Raw genomic sequence first — 19,681 nt, 5'->3', positions numbered from 1 at the left:
CGTAGCTGGCCGCCCAGGGTTAATTTAAACCCATTTGCTGAAGGAAATGCGCTTTTGCTAATTTTTTGGCAACACTCCCCTGTTTATTCCAGCGCTTGTCTAGTCCCGATTTCAGCTCCTCCAGTGACGCGCTGAGACACGGATTCCTCTTCGTCCTTCCTGCAGTTCTGACCTTGATTCCGGTTGCTGCTGCAACGACCCGACGATCCTCTTCTCCATCCGGCGATTTTAGTTCCTCCACCTAAAGTGCTCCGATCTGCCACAACAAGGAAAGACAGCTAATTCAAGTAAGACAGAGCTAATTACAGCGCAAATAAAGAAATCGCGCACAAAAGACTACAGGTATTTAACTTATTTTGATATAAGAAATTACTTATCTTGACTCCCGAATTCTGAAAGAGGCAAAGGACCTTTTAAACTTATTTCTTTCTGCAAAGACAGTAACGTTGGCTGAAAATACAAAAAAAAGAAAAAAATGTTTTGATGAACAGGCTACGATTATAGGAGACATGTTTGCCAGCTCATAGTAAGTGAGATATATGGTGAGATGATAACAGTGTTTTGTGGTAATTTCACAGTATACTAACTAACGTTCTTATAGAAGGGTTAATTCAGGCATCAATCTTCTACCAAGCGAAAAGGTACAATTTAGAACAAAAGGCTTAGAAAAAAGGTCCTTAAATGAGTCTGTTTTACCATCATAGTGGAAAACAAATTAAGAAAGAGAATCTGGTTTCAAGTACAACAAAGTTATTCTTTATTATGTATGCATACAGATGTCTCTCATAGAAGAATCGCAAGTAACAGTGTTTTATGAAAACTTAGTAGAAGAACTAAAGGTGTCAAAATAGAATCACAGCCTGTGGAGTGTTTTGTTTTGTCTTTTTATTATTTTGTCCCATTTTCCCTCTTCCCTTGGAGATCTATTCATGCCAAACTGTGATTCACATATGTTTAAGGCTGGTATAGATTTTTATGGGCATAGGGAACATTCATCCTACCTCTCAAGCTGAACTGCCTGGAATTCAGGTGAGTGAAGACTTAACACAAAGTGAGCAAGGGACCCACGTCTGGCCACAGCCTGCCAACTTAGAGCGAACAAAGCAAACACAAGGAGATGATGGACGGAGCACTGAAACTTTTCAGACACTCACCCCCAGTCACAGATCTGGGTTGAATCCATCACCATTCTTTAGCTCAATTTGCCACCCCAGTTCAGACACAGCTATATGCAAATCAGTCTTGACCCAGGATCTGGGTTGAACCCAGTGCAGACACAACTATATGCAAATCAGTCTTGACCCTGTGCCTTATGGGAACAGTGCAGCCTGAACTGCGAAGCCATGTCTTCCCTGGACCGGAGACAAGCATCCTGGGACCAGTTTTGGGCTAACGACCCTCCTCAGCCAGGCTAACTTGAATGCAGTGGCAAAGTTAGCAAGGGACCCACGTCTGGCCACAGCCTGCCAACTTAGATTGAACAAAGCAAACACAAGGAGATGATAGACGGAGCACTGAAACTTTTCAGACACTAACCCCCAGTCGCAGATCTGGGTTGAATCCATCATCGTTCTTTAGCTCACTTCGCCACCCCAGTTCAGACATAGCTATATGCAAATTAGTCTTGACCCTGTACCTCATGGGAACAGTCAAGCCCGAACTGCCAAGCCATGTCTTCCCTGGACTGGAAACAAGCATCCTGGCACCGAGAAAGCAGGCGAGCAGCCAAATTTTGAATGAGTTAGAGATGGCGAACGGAGGTCTTGTCCGTGCCCAAGTACAGTATATTGCCATAGTCAATTTTGGAAATTACCAAAGCCTGCAAAACGGTTCTTTGTGCTGCAGGTGGAATTAACTAAAGTTTTTTTTAGCCATTCAAGGACCTTAAAGCAAGCTGCGGGAACTCCAGACACTTGGGCTCCAAGAGAAAGCCTACCATCAATGGTAAAACCCACATTCTTAACCTTCGGGACTGGAGCAGGTAAATGGCCCAAAGAGGCGGGCCAATGACTAGCTCACCAGACTTCGGGAGTGTTCCCCATGATGAGGACCTCGGTCTTAGATCTGTTCAGTGTTAAAGCATTACTGGACATCCACAAGGAAATATTACACAGTCCAAGCTGGAGCAGTGATGGGTCCTGATGCGGAGCAGATGAAAGAAAGTAAATAATCTGGGTATTATCTGTGTAGGAGAAGATGGTCAACCCAATTTTTTTTAGCAATGTCCACCAGAGGGTGAACATAGAGATTAAAAAACAGAGGACTCAAAACGAGCCCTGCGGTACTCCTGATGTTAAAGCTACTGAGTTTTTTTTACTTGTATGTGAGAAGACTTGGAAGGCGCTATCCTCTAGAAAAGATATCAGCCACTGCAAAGCAACACCTTCAATGCCTGAGGCTTCAAGGCGATCCACAAGGATGGAATGAGAGACCGTGTCAAAGCTGAGCTCAAATCCAATAGGATCCATGCTGCCATACCACCACCGTCAAGCTGCTGCCTGAGATCCTCCGTAACCCCGAGCAGAGCCGATTCAATACTATGACCAGGACGAAACCCGACGTGATGGATGTAATCATTTTTACAATGTCACATGTGCGGAGAGTTGGGAATTGATGTGTCTTTTCAGTACTTTGGAAAAGGTTGAAAGAAGAGATATGGGCCGGTAATTTGACCAACAGAGGGGATCCAGGACGGTCTTTTTCAGCAAAGGGAGCACAAGAGCGTTTTTCTAATTCTGAGGCACCTGCCCATGATTTAAAGAGGAATTGAGAGTAAGAATCACTACAAGGGCACACTCGTTCCAACGTCTGAGCTTAGATGGAGGGAGAGGATCAAGTGGGAAGCCGGACTTGATAGTTCCCAGCAAATATTGAAGAGAGGTCAAATCAAGTGGGGGCCAGGCCTTGACTTGACAAGACTCAACAGATGAGAGGGCATGGGGGACAATATTGACCTAATCAGAGAGTTGAGTGTAGGGAAAATGAAGTTGTCTTGAAGGGAGGAATCAGAGTCAAACTGACGGTGAATAGACACAGACCCTCAGCCGGGAAGGAATTGCTATGGTTAGAATTCTCAAGTTACTTAGCCTGTGGTAGCACCTCTTCTGCTAGAGACTCTATCTAACCACAGATTCCTTACTAGCTCTCCCATCCTACCACTCTGCTAACTGGATTCCTTGCCCAAAAGATTGCTGTAGAAAAGTAGGATCTGCTTTCATGTTTACCCCCACTTTTTGCTGGTGTCAGTATGTTTTTTGACTAGTCTGACTGGGATCCTGCTAATCAGAACCCAAGTCACTGTGCTACCTCCCAAAATTGACCATGGTAAGTACTTCTGTACAACCACAATTGGCTACTGGTGTACTCTTGTTAGTCCCTAGTATATGGTACTAAAGTACCCACTGCATAGGTACACCTGGGGTCTCCCATAGGCTGCAGCATGTATCGTGCCACCCGTGACAGACCACTTGAACTGTGACTACAGGCCTGACATTGCAGCCTGTGTGAGTTAGTACTTGCACCTCTCACAACAGATATAAGTTTTTTAATATCTGGGGTCACTACACTTAACCCCTTCGCTGCGTTTGTCGGCCAACTGCTGTCGCGAGCACTACCTCCATAGTGCTGCGCATGTCCGTTGGCCAACGCGGCCCGCCCCTCCACTAAAACGCCACACCGCGGCAGAATTGCTGCCGCGGTTAAGCGATTATAACCTAAACGTTATCCCTATGGCAGGTCTTTTAGTCCTTAAGGCAGGGTGCTTGTTTATAAGTGTGAAGGTGCCCCTGCATGAGCAGGACACCCCTACAAACCTCTGAGTCAATTCTCCAGGCTTTATAATTGTGGCCAGCCATTTTGATACATATAGTGAGCATCCACTGTTAAGCGATGGCTAACTATGTAGTGGCTGTGCCGAACCTGGGAATGTTTGGTATCAAACATGTTGGAATCATGTCCCAACACTGTTACCATTACATACCGGTGTTGCAGGTATGGCTCCATGCACTGGGGGGCTCCTCTGAGAAGCACCCAGTACTCCCGGTAACAGCCTTTCAGGGTCTGCCAGCAAGCTAGTACTGCTGCCTACCCCGACACAATTCTGTCCTCCTGCTGCTGCGCTGAGCTTGAGCAAGGGAAGGTAGAACAATAGGTTTCCTGTCACAGGGAGGAGTGGCCACTTCCCAGACAGGGCTTAGTGTATTGAGCTGGGGCGGGGCGCTTGCCAGTGCCATCAAACTGATTTGAAGGGCACATTTTGTTTCCTCCTTGCATACTCCAGTTTGAACCAGTTCAGGGAACCCTTGGCACCCACTCTGGCTCAAAATGGAGAAAGGACATGGGAGTATCCTCATCTCTGTCCAACCCTTTCCCTCTGGTACTTAAGGGCTTACCTATGGATGGCTCTTTAGATTCGTCGTGGGACAAGACTCAAGTATGAAACCACATCACTCTTCGACCATTCGGACACTTCGACTTTGCCTGGAACCAAGACTACATCAAGGAAGACTCCTGATGCTCCTGGTCTCGCTGTTCTGTAAGTCTTCTCGTCGTCTGTGCCTGTGCTTGTTAGAAATGGGGCTCTCTAGTTGGCAGAGGTAGGCACCTTTGTCCAAATAGGGACCCTTGCTTCTAGATACACACTTTAGATAACTCCTGCTCACCCCCTGGGTAGCTAGGCACGAGCAGACGGACTTATCCCCAAGGCAATGTGTAAAGTAATTGTACAGTAATACAGTAATAACACCACAAATGGACACCTCACCAGTTTATGAAAAATAAAGTTTCTTTCTAAATTTAACAAGACTAAAACAAAAAATATATAACATACATGTAATAAGAATATGACTTTTAAAGTTTTCAAGCAACTGGGTCCATAGAAAACTATGGATGCGTGATTTCTCACAAAGTACCTGTAGATGCGTCAAAATTCACAAGGCCAAACAGCCTCAGAAATGGCATGCGTCGAGAAACAAAGAGATGTGTCAGTTTCTGAGACCATGAGGAAGCAATGCAACAGTTCTGCTGCGTTGAATCTAGTCTGTAGGGGGAAGTGATGCGTTGACTCCAAGATGCTTCTGGTCCGTGGGTGATGCGTAGGATAAACTTGCTGCACAGGTACGATGCATGGAAATCTGGATTGTGTCTGCTGCGATCGATGTGTCGAGTGGTGCTGCCTTGGTTTTTACAGCTGCGACCCCTTGATGCGTCGGTTCTTGCAGCGGCGACAGGCACTGTGTCAGTGCGGCAGCGGCACAGCGATGCGTGGAGATTCTTCTCCCACTGCGGAACTGCATCTGAAAAACAGCTGAAAGAATAGCTATACATCGATTTCTTCAGTTCTTTAAGTTTCTTCAAGCTCCCAAACAGCAGGAACACCCTCCAGAACTGGAACAGGCACTTCCTGGCAGGTCATAACTCCCAGCAGCAGAGTTCAGAGGAGCTAGGAGTGAAGTCTTTGTGTCCCTGAGATGCCAGAACAGGATGCAGCACACACAGGACCATGGACATCTTCTTCAAGCAGGTTCAAAGCAAAGTTCCAATCTTTGTCCTCTCCTTGGCAGATACAGCAACTGCAGGGCAACCACACACATCACACAGCAAAGGGGATCTACTCCTCCTCACACCTCTCCAGCTCTTCTCCTTGGCAAAGGATACTCTTGAGTCCAGATTTAATCTAAAGTTCTGGGGTTTAAGGTCTACTGCTTCTCTTTGTGCAGGGGTCTCTGAGCCCAGTTCAAACCAGTTCTGTCCTCACTGGTGCAGTATGAGCACAGGGGTGTGCAAGGGAGACAGAGGCCCTATTCAGGTGCAAGGAAACCTCCTCCCACTACTCTAAATGCAGCCGGGCCCCATTCAGCTCAGCTCAGAGGCATCCAGGAAGGGCCAGCACCTCAAACCCCCTCCCCCAGCGGCTGTCTACAGAGAATGCACAACCCGGTCGCTGTCACTCCAAAGCCAGACAATCAATCCACAAACAGGCAGAGGCACACACAATGGTTAAACAAGAAAATGCCTACTTTCTAAAAGTAAATCAACAAAAGAAGGTTTTGGGTCCTATCACTGACCAGCTTGGACCTCAACAATCTCACAAAACAGAGCAAAGTAGCCAGTCAGGTTTACTTTGTAGTTATTTGGGAAACACCCAGCCTATCTGTACTGCGTGAACCACAAGTTTGTTTAGGAAAGATTTTTTTTTTTTGTTCAAATTTCATTGATTTATCAGTATGTCTTCAAAGGCACATTTGTCAAAACAATCAAGTAAACATTCAGACAATCATGTGCGCAATATATACAAGTGTAAAAAATGTTCACAATAAATACTGTAAGTTCAGAACACCAAAAACAGTACTATATACAAATCAATTGAGACATGAAAAACATTTAACAAAAAAAAACAAAAACTTTTAACAGAAAAAAAACAGTCCTTCAAATTATATACCAATAGACAGGCGGACACAAGAATTCAATGAAACTGCCTGCCTGTCTCAAAAGACCTGTGATTAAGTATTTTGAGGATTGGACAGCTAGGGAGGGTGACAGTGAAATTAATTATTCCCTGGCTGCACCCTTCTTCCTTGTCACAGGCTGGGGGTCAACGCGTTTCGAACCACTGATGAGTTGAGGGTTCTCCTCAGGACGTGGACTGGGTGAATCCTTTTCTGTAAAACAGTGGATTTGGTGTAAATATTGTGTTGCGGTGACATAGTGATGACCTCTCTGACTAGAGTAAAGAAATTACAAAGATTACCTGCAGAAAACACGCAGGAGCTGCGAGGGTGGTGTGCAGCTTCACACGGTATGGAAATTCTGAAAGAATAATGATGGTGGTCAGGGCTGCTAAGCCTGGCTGGACAGAACGAGGTGCATTATGAATTAAATATGCTACCTACTGTCCTACCCGAAAATTGGAACAAGTTGGAGACATGTTGATTGGGACGCCCGGAAGTTAAACCCGGAGATCCGGAAGGGGTACTGCTGGCCTTCACTTGGAAACTGAATGAAAAATAAAAAATAATAATGACGGAAAAGATTAGCAGGCGTGCAAGGCCCCTAACTCGCATGTTGCGACTGAAGTTCACTGGTAGAGTTAGATCGTGTACTCACTCAGATGGGGACTGGACTGAATCCGTTCCGCGGCCTCCGGCGTGTGGCGTGTAACGCCGCGGGCCAGCTGAAGTGTATTTAAAGACAAGCGGGACTGGAACTACTCGAACTATGGAAATGGAAGGCGGACTGAACTGAGAGGTTCCGCTAAACCTGGTACTTGTAGTTCAATCACAACGTGAAAGGGGATAAAACTTTGCACAGAGCAAATAGTGAATTGAAAATTAGAAATTTGAAGTCAGCGAGACGGCCCAGATCATTAGCGGTCATCACAAATAAGACTACTCGAAGTGTGTGAGTGGAGCTGAGAGGTACCGCAGAGGGTGGTACTAATAGTTCAGGACCACCGCGGGAGCACTAAATTATTTCGTCACGGACAAGATCCGTGCATGGATGGGATGGTGAAACCACAGCGCGGCCCAAACAGTTTAAACTTGTCGCAGACAAAGGTGGAAGAAGGAAGGTTTCGGAAAGTGATGAATTATAAGTTACCCAGTTCGGACAGTTCATTCAGACCCGAGTTGGCTGTGTCAAACTTGAGAATGAGGTAGGCCTCTTTCTGAGATAGACGTATGTCCGGATCTCCACTGCCACCCTTAATTACTGCCAACACAGTCCATCTGATGTCGTTTGCTGAATGCTTTTGTTGTAGGAAGTGGGACACCAACGGTGCTGTCAAATTTTTGTTGTTAATTCTGGATCGATGTTGAATGATTTTTTGTCGAACCTCCTGTGTGGTCTTACCAATGTACACCTTGTTGCAGGGACACTGAATGGCATATACTGTGTTTTTTGTTTTACAGTTAGTATGTTCATCATGACGCCAACATTTTTTGGAGTAACCAAAAATGGAGAGCAAGGGTTTGAAGGGGCGAGTCCTTACCCCTGAGGTATAATCAAATAAACAACGAGGACTGGCCCACTGAGTTGAAGAGATGGGATCTAGTTAGTATCCCATGTCACCCTCACACACCAACCTAGTTGGTGTCATGCTTCATCATCGGGGTCCAACCAGGCAGCCGAGTGCCGCCTGGTTGTGCTTCAACGCCTGGCTACAGCAGAGTGGGTGACTCAGATGTAACTGCAGTGAAACCGCGGATTACAAGAAGCAAGCCAAGGACCTCAGTGTGAAGCTCGGACAACGAGGGTACCCCAAAAGAATTACAGAGAAAGCTCAGAAGCGTGCAAGAAACCAAAACCGTGAGAGGTTGATCGAAGCCTGCACAAGGGAAACTAGGGCCCCGCCTCTTACCTGTGTGACCACATTCAACACAGTGTCCACCCATGTATCCAAAATCATAAGAAAACATTGGAATATCATAAACACTGGGAAATTGCAATGGGACCCCCTGTTGATCTCGCACAAGAAAGCCAGATCAATAAAGGACGCTATAGTGTCAACAAGACCTAGACACCCACCACAGCCCAAACAAAAATCACCAACTTGTGGGGTCTTCCCAATGTCACAGGCCATTACGCATGTGGAGATTGCAGTGTCTGCCATCACGACCACCACCAAAACTCTGTCCCTCGAACCAGGGAAACAATGGGAACTGCGCAGTCACACCAACTGCAACAGCACCCATGTGATCTATCGCATCACTTGCCCGTGCGATTTGTGGTACATTGGCATGACCAGCAGGAAAATCAAGACCCGTATATGTGAGCACCGCAGCACTATCCGGTGTAAGAAAAACATCACTAAACTCACTAATCACTTCCTGGAAATGGGCCACACCACAAACGACATGCGTTGGGTTGTGATCGAAAGCATTGACCCAAACATTGCCAATGTCCATGAGAAGCTACTTAACAAGGAACAGCGGTGGGTCTACCGTCTGTCCACCCACCAGAGTGGGCTTAATGATAACATACTGTGGAACAGTCTTAGTAACCACTAACCTCTGTTCCGACATAGACCATTGGACCAGTGATGCGCACCACCTCTCCTGTCCATCGAGGCCTGAATTGATGGCGACAGCGCCCATGTACACAAATACTACTCCTGTCACCTCCCATTGAATGCAACTGATCACTGAGCTAAGATCCCCCAGACATTTGTTGAGAAGTGCTATCTCTTTTCTGCATCATGACCTTATTCACACATGCTGGCTGCCTCCCCACTGATGAGCACAGCCACGGTCTCATAATACTCTTTAGAGACACGAACAATGGCAATAGTTCTGTGGTGCCTTTACACAGTACTCTTTTTCAGACAGGCTCCCTTTCTGTCGTCTTTGTCATTCCTTTTCCTCTGTACCTGAGATCCCAAATGCGATCCAGTTTTCCCCCTTTACATTCTCTACTTTTCTGCCTCTGTATACACCGAATTTAGGCAAACAGAGCTCACACCACTTTGTCCATTCAGCAGCCACGAACCGGCGCTCTGATACACTGTAGAGGACTATGCGCATGCACTGACAAGCAGTGTCTCTTCACGCGCATGTACTCCACATACAGGTACACTGCGCATGTGTGCTACCTAGTTACCTCCCCCGAGCACCCGGCCATAGCCGCTACTTATTCAGTCGCCGCCCGCCGCCCCATACCAGACGGGCCGCGGAGGGATACACAATAGGATTCCAGCGGAGCATTCTTTAGACACAAGTAAGGTCTTGCATCCCGTCCTGATTCTGCTGCCAACGTTTGCCTAGCCCATGGCACACACGAGCGGCATTGACCTCCATATTGCTTATCTATCCATAGATAGTGACAGGAGTGACTCCCCCCTGTGCCCCGATTCTCTGGATCTTCGTATATAGCGATGTAACTATCTATGCATTCAAGCTTTGGCAATTTTTAATTGTTTGTATGTCTCACCATAATGTATATATGTGTGCTTGTCACGGCGCTTCACCATAATTTTTACATGTGTGTTCGTCACCACGTAATTCTTAACTGTATGTGGGTCTCACCTTTGCAATAACAGCGCATCCTAACATGTTGCGCATATGAGTATATGAGCCCACGCACTTTACATTGTGGAGGCGCAGGAGCCAGCCGCCCTACACGACGGCACCACTACGGCCAACACAATGAGGGCAGTGATTACCCACCAGGCTCTACAGCGCCTCCCCTACAGCCCACAGCACTGGCATGCCAATACTCACAGCGTGCTGTGCTTTACCTACTGTCACCTGTCCTTCTTGATATCAGCAATCACAACGCACGCCATAGAACACCTGTAGTAATCTAATAAATGCACGTTCGCACAAACCTTCTTAACGCCTAGGTGTGCATTTTCTGTTTTCTTTCCTACAGGATTTTTTCGCTCCCACGAAGGCGCCTGTAACTGGCTGACGCGCCTTCCACCACCTTTTTCCACACACCTTAGCGTGTGTGTTGGAGATTAAAACACGTGGCTCTTCTTTTTGCCACTCACTTATTCTGGTCCTGAAGAAAGTACCGTCCAGACTCTACAGGGACTGAAACATGTAGACCGCGACCTAAAGTCAACTGAGTAATCAAATTTTTTTTACTACTAGTTGCAGCACATAGTTTTTAATCGACACCCTGGGCCGCCATGAATAAATAAAAAGGCAACGATCCCCAGAGGTGTATTTTAACATTTACCTTCATCCACTTCACACTATCGCACAACACCCGCTCCGCTGTAGCCAGGCGTTGAAGCACAACCAGGCGGCACTCGGCTGCCTGGTTGGTCCCCGATGATGAAGCATGACACCAACTATGTTGGTGTGTGAGGGGTTTTTAAACACAGACTGTTTGTGCCCAGCTGATATAGCTATATTCAGGGGTGACATGGGATACTAACTAGATCCCATCTCTTCAACTCAGTGGGCCAGTCCTCGTTGTTTATTCGCCAAAATTTTTTCCCATCTGTGAAGAGGGTGCCCTCCATTGTGAGATTGCAAACCGTACATGTACCACATTTGCGATGTCCCTTGACTGGACTAGCACCAAAGATGGTACTTTGGGTGTCCTTTTTTGCAGGTGGACGTGTGGATGTTATCAACTGACCGATACTTCGATTTTTCTTCAAGGCGAAGAGTGGGAAACCCACATCAGGTAAAATTTCTTCAACAAGGTGCCAACTCTTCCTGATGATTTTCTGAAGTGAATGGGTGTGGGGACCAAAGGTTGAAACACAGACAATTCTTTGGGTCGGTGATCTTGGTCTTTTTTCCAAAATATGATCCCTTGGAGTCCATCTTGCTCTTTTCATAGAGTGCTTCAACAACTTCCGGGGATATCCTCTTCCCTGTAATTTCGTGGTCAGCGCCTGGCCGTGTACATCAAAATCCTGCACTCTCGAGCAATTCCGCGAGACCCTAAGGAACGGCCCATATGGGAGATTGTTCTTAAGACTCCTAGGATGATAGCTTCTATAATGCAACGCATTATTTTTGTCAGTCTTTTTTTGATATAAGGAGCAGGACAGTTCATCAGCTGTTGCCATGATTTCCACATCCAGAAATGGCAAGGATTTGGAATCATAACACAGGCTGAACTTGATGTCGGGGCTTCTGTTGTTAAGCCACATGTGAAATTCCTCTAGCAGTTGTGGTGTCCCGTTCCAGACGCACCACACGTCATCTATAAATCTGAGCCATTCCTCGATATGGTCTCGGTATGGATTGTTGTTATACACATACTTTTCTTCGTATTGGCCCATGTATAGAATAGCCATTTCGGGTGCAAAAGGGCAGCTCATCGCTGAGCCTTTGACTTGCAGGAACATTTCATCCTCGAAGGTGAAAAAGTTTCTCTTGAGGGCCAATGATGCAAATGCAATGATGAGATCGGTTGGCACCCTGTGCGGGCGAGGTCTAGTTTCCAGATATATTTCGATGACATCAAGACCGTCTTGCTGAGGGATCTGTGTGTACAAGGAAGACACATCCATTGTGGCCAACAGTTGGATTGATGGATCGAAATTGAAACCTTCGACTTTATTGATAAAGTCCATAGTGTCCCTCAGGTAAGATGGAACCTGAACGATAAGAAGTTTTAAGAATATATCCACAAATTGGTAAATAGGCTCGAGGACCGAGTCACAACCGGACACAATAGGTCATCCGGGAGGTCTTGTAGTGTCCTTGTGCACTTTCGGGAGAAAGTACAGATGGGGAGTCCGAGGATGTTTTTTCACGAGATATTCCGACTCCTTCGGTCCCAGTATTTCTGTGTCTCTGGCACCCTTCACTAATACTGAGATTTCTTCCAATATCTGCGAAGTAGGATCTTGTGATATGCGGCGATACCATTCCTGGTTGTAGACATGGCTTCGTCCTTCTGTTCTGTACAGATCTTTAGACCATAGGACCACAGCACCTCCCTTATCTGCAGGTCTTATAATGGCGTCCTGCTGGTTCTTTAATTCATGGATTGCTTCTTTTTGTTCTTTCGTCAGATTGCCAGGAACGAACGGGTGCTTTTTTTCAAGAGCGTTAAGGGACGACATCACAGAATGTTCGAATGCGATGATGTTCTTCGAGGTATTATGATTGGGCGGACAGAACGTGGATTTATTCCTCAGGCCTGAGGTCTCCGTCTGGACTTGGTTGGGCGATTCCCTAAAGAACCATCGGAGACGTACCTTTCTGAAAAATTCCATGACCTCCAGTTTGATCCTAGTGAAGTCCATGGCAGTCCCGGGAACAAAGGAAAGGCCTAGTTCCAAAACTTCTTTTTCTGCTTGGGATAGTGTTTTATTAGAGAGATTGATAATAGGAGATGAGTTTACGACTTGTAATGTTGTTTCCGTGTTGTCATCTCCCACTGAGGTTTGAATCTCGTCTGCTTCTGTTGTTGGCCCTGTCCTAAAAAAGGCCTCTTTTGAGTATTCCTATTCTGAGGATTCATGTTGGAAGGGCCTTCACCAGCATCTGAGTCTCCCATGGACTCCGAAGATGAAGTTTCAGAGAAGGTTGTGAATTTCTTCCTAGATCTGCCCTGGTTGGTGTTAAGATGCCTGATGGAGTCAGACCTAGTATAGAACTCATCTTTGAGATACGGATATACCGTCTCGATGTTAAAGTTCTTCTGATCCTTTTCGAATTTGAAGGTTTTGAAATTTATGGTGTTGTCTTTAAATGTGGCCAGTTCCTTTTCGATCTTGTCTAGAAGTATTTTGGCTTCGGTCTCAGTGTGGTTATCTTTAATGTGGCATTTTCAAACGCATTATTTAAAACCACCTTTACTAAACAATGTGTTTTTAAATTCTGAGTTCATAGAGCCTAAACTTTATTTCTTTATCTTGTCCCAATGGGAAGTTATATTTGCAAGATGTTATAAATACCTCTCAATCTATCCTATTGGACATATAGGCTTTCAATAGTGAAAAACAAAATTGACAGTATTTCACTTTCAGGGGCATGTCACACACACCAGAACATATCATACCTTTCACATATGGTGCACCCTGCCCAGGGGGGTACCTTGGGCCTTCCATATGGGTGCCTTACATGTAAGAAAAGGGAAGGGTTGGGCCTGGCAAGTGGGTGCACTTGCCAGGTTGACATGGCAGTTTAAAACTGCATCCATACACTGCAGTGGCAGGTAGGAGATACCTTTTCAGGGCTACTCATTTGAGTGACACGATCAGTGCTGCAGGCCTACTAGTAGCATTTGATTTACAGGCCCTGGCACACAGTAAATCAAATATGCCAATCAGGGAGAACCAACTGTAAACAAAATGTACCCAGACAGCATATGCACTGTAGCTCTGATCAGCAGTGGTAAAGTGTCCAGAGTCCTATAGCCAACAAAAACAAGTCAGGAAAAAATAGGAGGAAGAAGCAAAAGGTTTGGGGATAACCCTGCAAAACGGGCCAAGTCCAACAGTGCTGCTTCAAGGATCTTCAACATGCCTGTGGACATCAAGGACATCCAAAGTAAACTTCCTTGGAGTGAAGGAGTCAATCCCCTGAATCTGCAGGCACTGCAACAAAGCTGACTGGTCTGCTGCTCTTGACATCCCACAGACTTTGAAAGTCTCAGCAACACAGGTGGTGGTTCTGCAACGCCCTTGAGGCCTGACCTGTCCTCCGTGCAATTTTGAGGCCAGTATTCCTTGTCGGAACTGCTAGGACCGAACCCCTGTGCACAGCGTCAAGTTGCTGTTGTCAAGGCTTATTGGCTCTGCACTCCAGAGATCCTTGGGCTAAAAGAAGCTCTGGCCTCCAGCATCTCTTGCTGCCAAGTTCAATGTCCTCACCGCATCCTCTGCACCGTGGGCCTTCCTTCTTGGTGAGCTGCTCAAGGTCTTCTTGCAACTACTATGCCTGTGTCCTGTGGGTCCTCCTGATGGTCTTCTTCTGCTTCAGTGGGCTCCCCTGCTTGTTCGGGGCACGGCTCTGACTCATCTGCTTGTGGTGAGCCTCTTGGACCTTGCTGGTCCCATCATTGCTCCTTCTTCACTTTCCACACCATGGCCGCTGCAATACTACGTGTGAGGAACTTGAGGACACCCGAACTAAGCCTCATGGGTTACGTGTGAAAGACTTACTGGAGGCAGCTGCTTCAGTGCCCGCAAAGGAGGTGTGCTCAGCATCTCTTGTTGCTCAGATCCTGCTGGTGCGGGTCTCACCCCACCCCTGAGAAGCCTTGAACTGCTTGACCTGTGCTACCACAGTGAGCCAAGTGATAAAGAGGTACTTTGCCCAATTCCTCAAGACCCATAGTACGCAGGGCTAGATGACATCAGGAGAGAAAGGCCTCAAACCCCTATGGTTGGGCTCAGTAGCTCCTGCTTGCCCCGTGACCCTCTGAACAGGGTTCTGACATAACCTAAGTTTAATACATGAGTAGAGTGTGCTTGAACCTAGATTGTAAGTACCTGCCTTTCCGGTTTCAGTTTATTGCTCAGCAAAGGTTCCTGTTCAGCGGTGCGAGCAGAGTGGGGGTAGGACGGCGGCTGGGGGTGGCAGGCAAAGCGAAGATCACGCTGAGCAGTCTTGGCCCCCAGATTGTGGAGAGCTAGTCGCCACATAGCATCCACTCACTAATCGGACTGGGCATAGCCTTCGAGCCCATAGCCCAGTAGCACCCACAGCCGCAGTCCAGCAGCAAGACGCCCACAGGACCCAGTGGCTTCGACTGGCTGGCTGGTAGGCGGAAAGTAGTTCCCAGCATCGACAACCCAAGCTGAAAGGGTGCACCAGGGAATGGGCCTGGCGGGGGAGGCAGACAAGCTCAGCAGCTGTTGCGAGCGGCTGCGAAAGTGTGAGCCTTCAGGAGACCACGGAGGCAGCCTGACTAGAAAAAAGTGCAGCTTGTGAGTGCTACTTGGTGTGCCCCGCTCAGTGTTCAGCCTCTCAGCTCCATATCCCCCTTAGTAACTCCTCCAGTGAGAATGTGTGGGTCGGTGATCCTGGCAGCGGTGCATCTCACTGTGCTGCTGAGATTCAGTGCTTTAATCTAGTCCGGAAATCTGGGAGTATAATATCAGTGGTTTTAAAAAGTGATTTTAAAGTGTTGCAATGATCATTCATCACCCAACGTTAGCGGCCATAGAAAGCATTACTAAGATGTGCCTCACAGCCTCTCCTCGCATGGAGAGTTGGAGATCTGTAGCTGGATTTGTGGAGCAGGTGAGAGAAGCTTGCATCGGCTGCCTGCTAAACATTCCCTTAGTTGTGGGAATTTAGATTTTGTTTGGACTGGTCTGGTCCAAGAATCAGATCCTTCAAGGCACACCAAAGCATTTTTCTAACTCTAATATGGGGAGGCGCAAAGCCATGGAGCCTACAATGGATATGAAATCACCGGAAGTGGAGATACTGTCCCAGAAGGAGGGGGCGACCCTGCTTGTGCTCCGTAACGGCACAGAGGGGACGGGTGACTCGCACTGCAAGAGACGCAATTAGGAACTACTTTCGGTCTACCAGTGTGCCTTTGGATTTGCCTTTGGTTAAGGGTGTTTCGGCCCTAGTTGGGTCAAGCTTAGACCCATCTGTACCTGTGGAGTCTAACTTACTCAGCACCTGCTCCAATTCAGCTTTGGTAGTGTGTTTGACGGTTCGGCCAAAGTTGTTAGATAATGTTTCAAAAGGAGATAAGTTGAGTTGCCAGCTTGGGGTGAAGAACACCTGGAACCCTGTTGTGACTGCCTATATACACTATAATGAGGACAAATAGGACAAAATTGATCAGGTACCCTCCGTATCGCCCCTGGCTTTTCAAGTCAGGTGATAACGAATCTAGTTCTCATTTGGTTGCACCGAACAATAACAAAATCTTAATAGTAGCCCAAGTGCTGCAAAATATGGACTCACGAAATGATCAAGGCTCACCTTCCCCTATAAAGTTGAATCCCTCATTAGGAGCCAATTCTTTAGTAAACACAGCTAGAAACTCTCTATCTTTTATTATAACAATGGTTGGAAATGGCCATGCCCTGGATCAAGAGCAAGGAAACCTTTCAGTTTTTAGCCGCCATGGAAGCACAAATAGAAGATACGCTAAATAAAATGCCGATGATTGGACGGAGGGTTTGCAACTACCCCCCCTCCTTTGAAATCTGGTTTCCAAATAGATTTCTACGTTGGGGGATATAAGTGCCAGGCAAGATGTAATGGCCAGGGCGCTTCATTGGTATTCGACTATAATGTAACTTTATATAGACCTTCTTGAGTCATTTGCAACACATTTGGCAGAAATGGAGAGCAATCTAACACAATTGGGCGTGAAGCTAAGAGCTCTGGATTTGGGTAAACCTTGCTTATGTTCCCCCATTATAGACAAGCTCAGTGTTTTCCCAGAAGTATTGCGAACACTGGCGAAGGGCATGAAGAATTCAATGGTGGATTCAACTTACCAGGAAACAAGCTTATTGCTGGAGGAGATGGCAAGTGCTATGATGGAGAGTCAGAGGGATGAAGTACTAAGTTCCCAATCTACTACAGCGGAGCAGAGTGAGTCAGACGGTGGTACTCAACTGGAACAGTCGGAGCAAGAAAGAAGTGAGATGCCAAGTGATCCACGAAGTACAATTGAGCTAGCAGCCCTCAGAGAAAATAGTAGGGACCGGTCTTTCAAGGAGAGCAATAAATAAGCTAATAAAGCTAAATAAGCAATTGAAAAAAACAATGCTTATTAAAAAGAGGAATCTTTAAATCATCGTCAAAGATCCCTACTAAAATATTCCCAATATTTGAGCAGAAAAAGACGGCCCAGGACCAGCGCGTGTTATCAAAACCGAATGGATCAGGTGATATTGGAATACATAAACAGGTGGTCCTGGCCACTGACTCGTCTATGGGGAATGCAGTTTCCAACGTGGGCTACAAGGTCAAAAATTATGGGCAGCAGCAAGAGGTTGTCCCTACGTTAAGGACCCAGGGACACAAGCAGTCTGGGGGGGGGGCGCATACATATGCTCCAAGGTCAGTGCTGGATTATAGCCAAGAACCTTTAAAGGGAGACCCACCCCCCCCACAGGTGCACAACAGGTGGATTTCGTTAACTTGGATTACCAGGGCCATATGGAAGGGTCAGTTATCTGGACTCCTCCAGACGAGAATAACATCTTTAGACCCACAAAAGGTACCTGATGAAAGTTCAATTTCGGGGAACCGGATGCCAGAGTCAGGGACCGTGCATGGAATTCTAGGCTCTTGCCACCGACAAAATGCCCCAACTCTGGGGCCAAGTGACAACTGGAATATAGCAGAGAGCAGAGTGGAATATGAGGACACTACATCAATGAAAATAAGGGCGACACTCCCTGACCACTTGGGTAAGACAGGGGTGATGGCTATTGATCCGCCGGAACTGGTTTTAATTCCCAGATTCTGCCTAAGGGGCCCTCAGGATATGCTTAATCGGGGGAACTTGCTGAAACTGTGTTCCCACATTCCAGCTCTGAATCATATTACCTCGGACGATCTGCTATGGGTAAAATGTGTCTCGGATGGGATGATTGGCCTAGGAGAAGCCTCACGTCCTGCATGGAGGAATCACTAAGAGATGCAGTGTGGGGTGTAAAAGAAACTTATGAAGACTGGGGGATCGAACTTGTGAAACCTACCCCGCCTAAATATCCGTATGTTCTATTAAACCCACCCACAGGTGAATTAACCCACAGTATTCTTATGGGCACAACAAGCGGGAGTAGAAACTGGGAACCAGAGGAAACTAAAATATCAAGAGTACTAAAGATTGTTTGCTCGCGTAACCCGAGAGAGGTGAGATTCAGGCCAACAAAATCTACCGGGCAGGAGGCTGTGAGAAGGGCATAGGCCGTGCGCAGTTTGTTGGGCCGCATGCCTCAGTCCTGATGAGAGTTCTTGTTTATTAAACTGGAAACCGCAGTTGAAGGCTCTAATTGATTCTCGACGCCCAAAACAGTTGGCACGGATGTCAAATACTGAGAAGACAATAATCTCCTGGAATGTAGCCGGGCTCAAAAAACGTGCCAGTATTTGGGTACTGGGGACATTTTACGTCTTCAAGAAACTTGGGCATTGGCCCCCACTGCTCTACCAGGCTTCTACGAGATTTGTGCTGCTGCCACGCATCTATGCCCCTTTGGTCGCCCATCAGGGTTTTTTTCAGTTTTCATCAAGCATACTGCCAACTTGTCTGTGACGGCGCTTGATTGAAACTTTTCAGCAGCTCAAGTAATTTTTGTTCACGGTTTGAAAGCAAACAACAAACAAATGGTTTTGATTGTGTTCAACTGTTATTTAAATGCTCCCTGGAATACAAGGACCATTTTGGTAAAGCAGTTTCTGAAATGCCTAGATGAACTCTTTGTTGAATACTCAAATTGCGAATTTATTATAACTGGTGACTTCAACATTAGGGGACTGAGGGAGAAGACTAAGGGAGTTTTTAAGGAAAAGGCACACTTTGGAATCAATGGTTTTATCGATAATTATAATTTAGTATCCGCTCAGTCGGAGTGTGAGTCGAGAAATAAGGAGCTGTTATTCCAGCCAACCTGCAAAAATGTATCAACCATTAATTACACCTTTATATCTACATGTTTGGCTGCACGATTAGATCACTTTGACATTACAATTAGAGCAGAAAGTGACCACAATCCTTTAAGGAGCACTCTGAGTCTAGCCTTGAATCCAGCTGATAAAGACATTAATGTGGGTAACTCATCTGGAGAGGAGGTAGCGAAGCTGGTTAGAAAAATCAAATGGGTATGTGAATACAAACCCAAAATTAGTACTTGGTTAAAAGATCTGGATGTTATTACAAATATAAATGATTTAGCAGGCTCCCTACAGTAGTAGGGACGGCATATGTAGAACGTATGAAAGTATATAGTGGATCAGGAGGGCATGTCCAAACTTCAAAAGGGGGGGCACAACCCAGTATGGTCTGGCAATTTTTGTAAGGCAATCAATTTTTCCAGAAGAAGCTCGGCGCGTGCACTGGTGCGATCCTTCTAAAAAAAACAAAAGAGCTGCAGCAGTAAAACTGGCAAGCAGGCCTCATAATAAAATTGTTTGGGAGATTCCGAAGGAAAGAAAGGATAAGGAATGGGTCACACTCTTTCAGTTCTTAATGGATTCTAACCAAGCGCGATTTTGGGCGCACATTAATAAATGAAAAAATGGAAATATGGGCAGTAAAAATGGGGTTTCAGGCACAGCTT

This window comes from Lissotriton helveticus, chromosome 7 (assembly GCF_964261635.1).
Source record: "Lissotriton helveticus chromosome 7, aLisHel1.1, whole genome shotgun sequence".
NCBI classification, from domain to species: Eukaryota; Metazoa; Chordata; class Amphibia; order Caudata; family Salamandridae; genus Lissotriton; species Lissotriton helveticus.
This window is presented reverse-complemented; position numbering follows the sequence as displayed.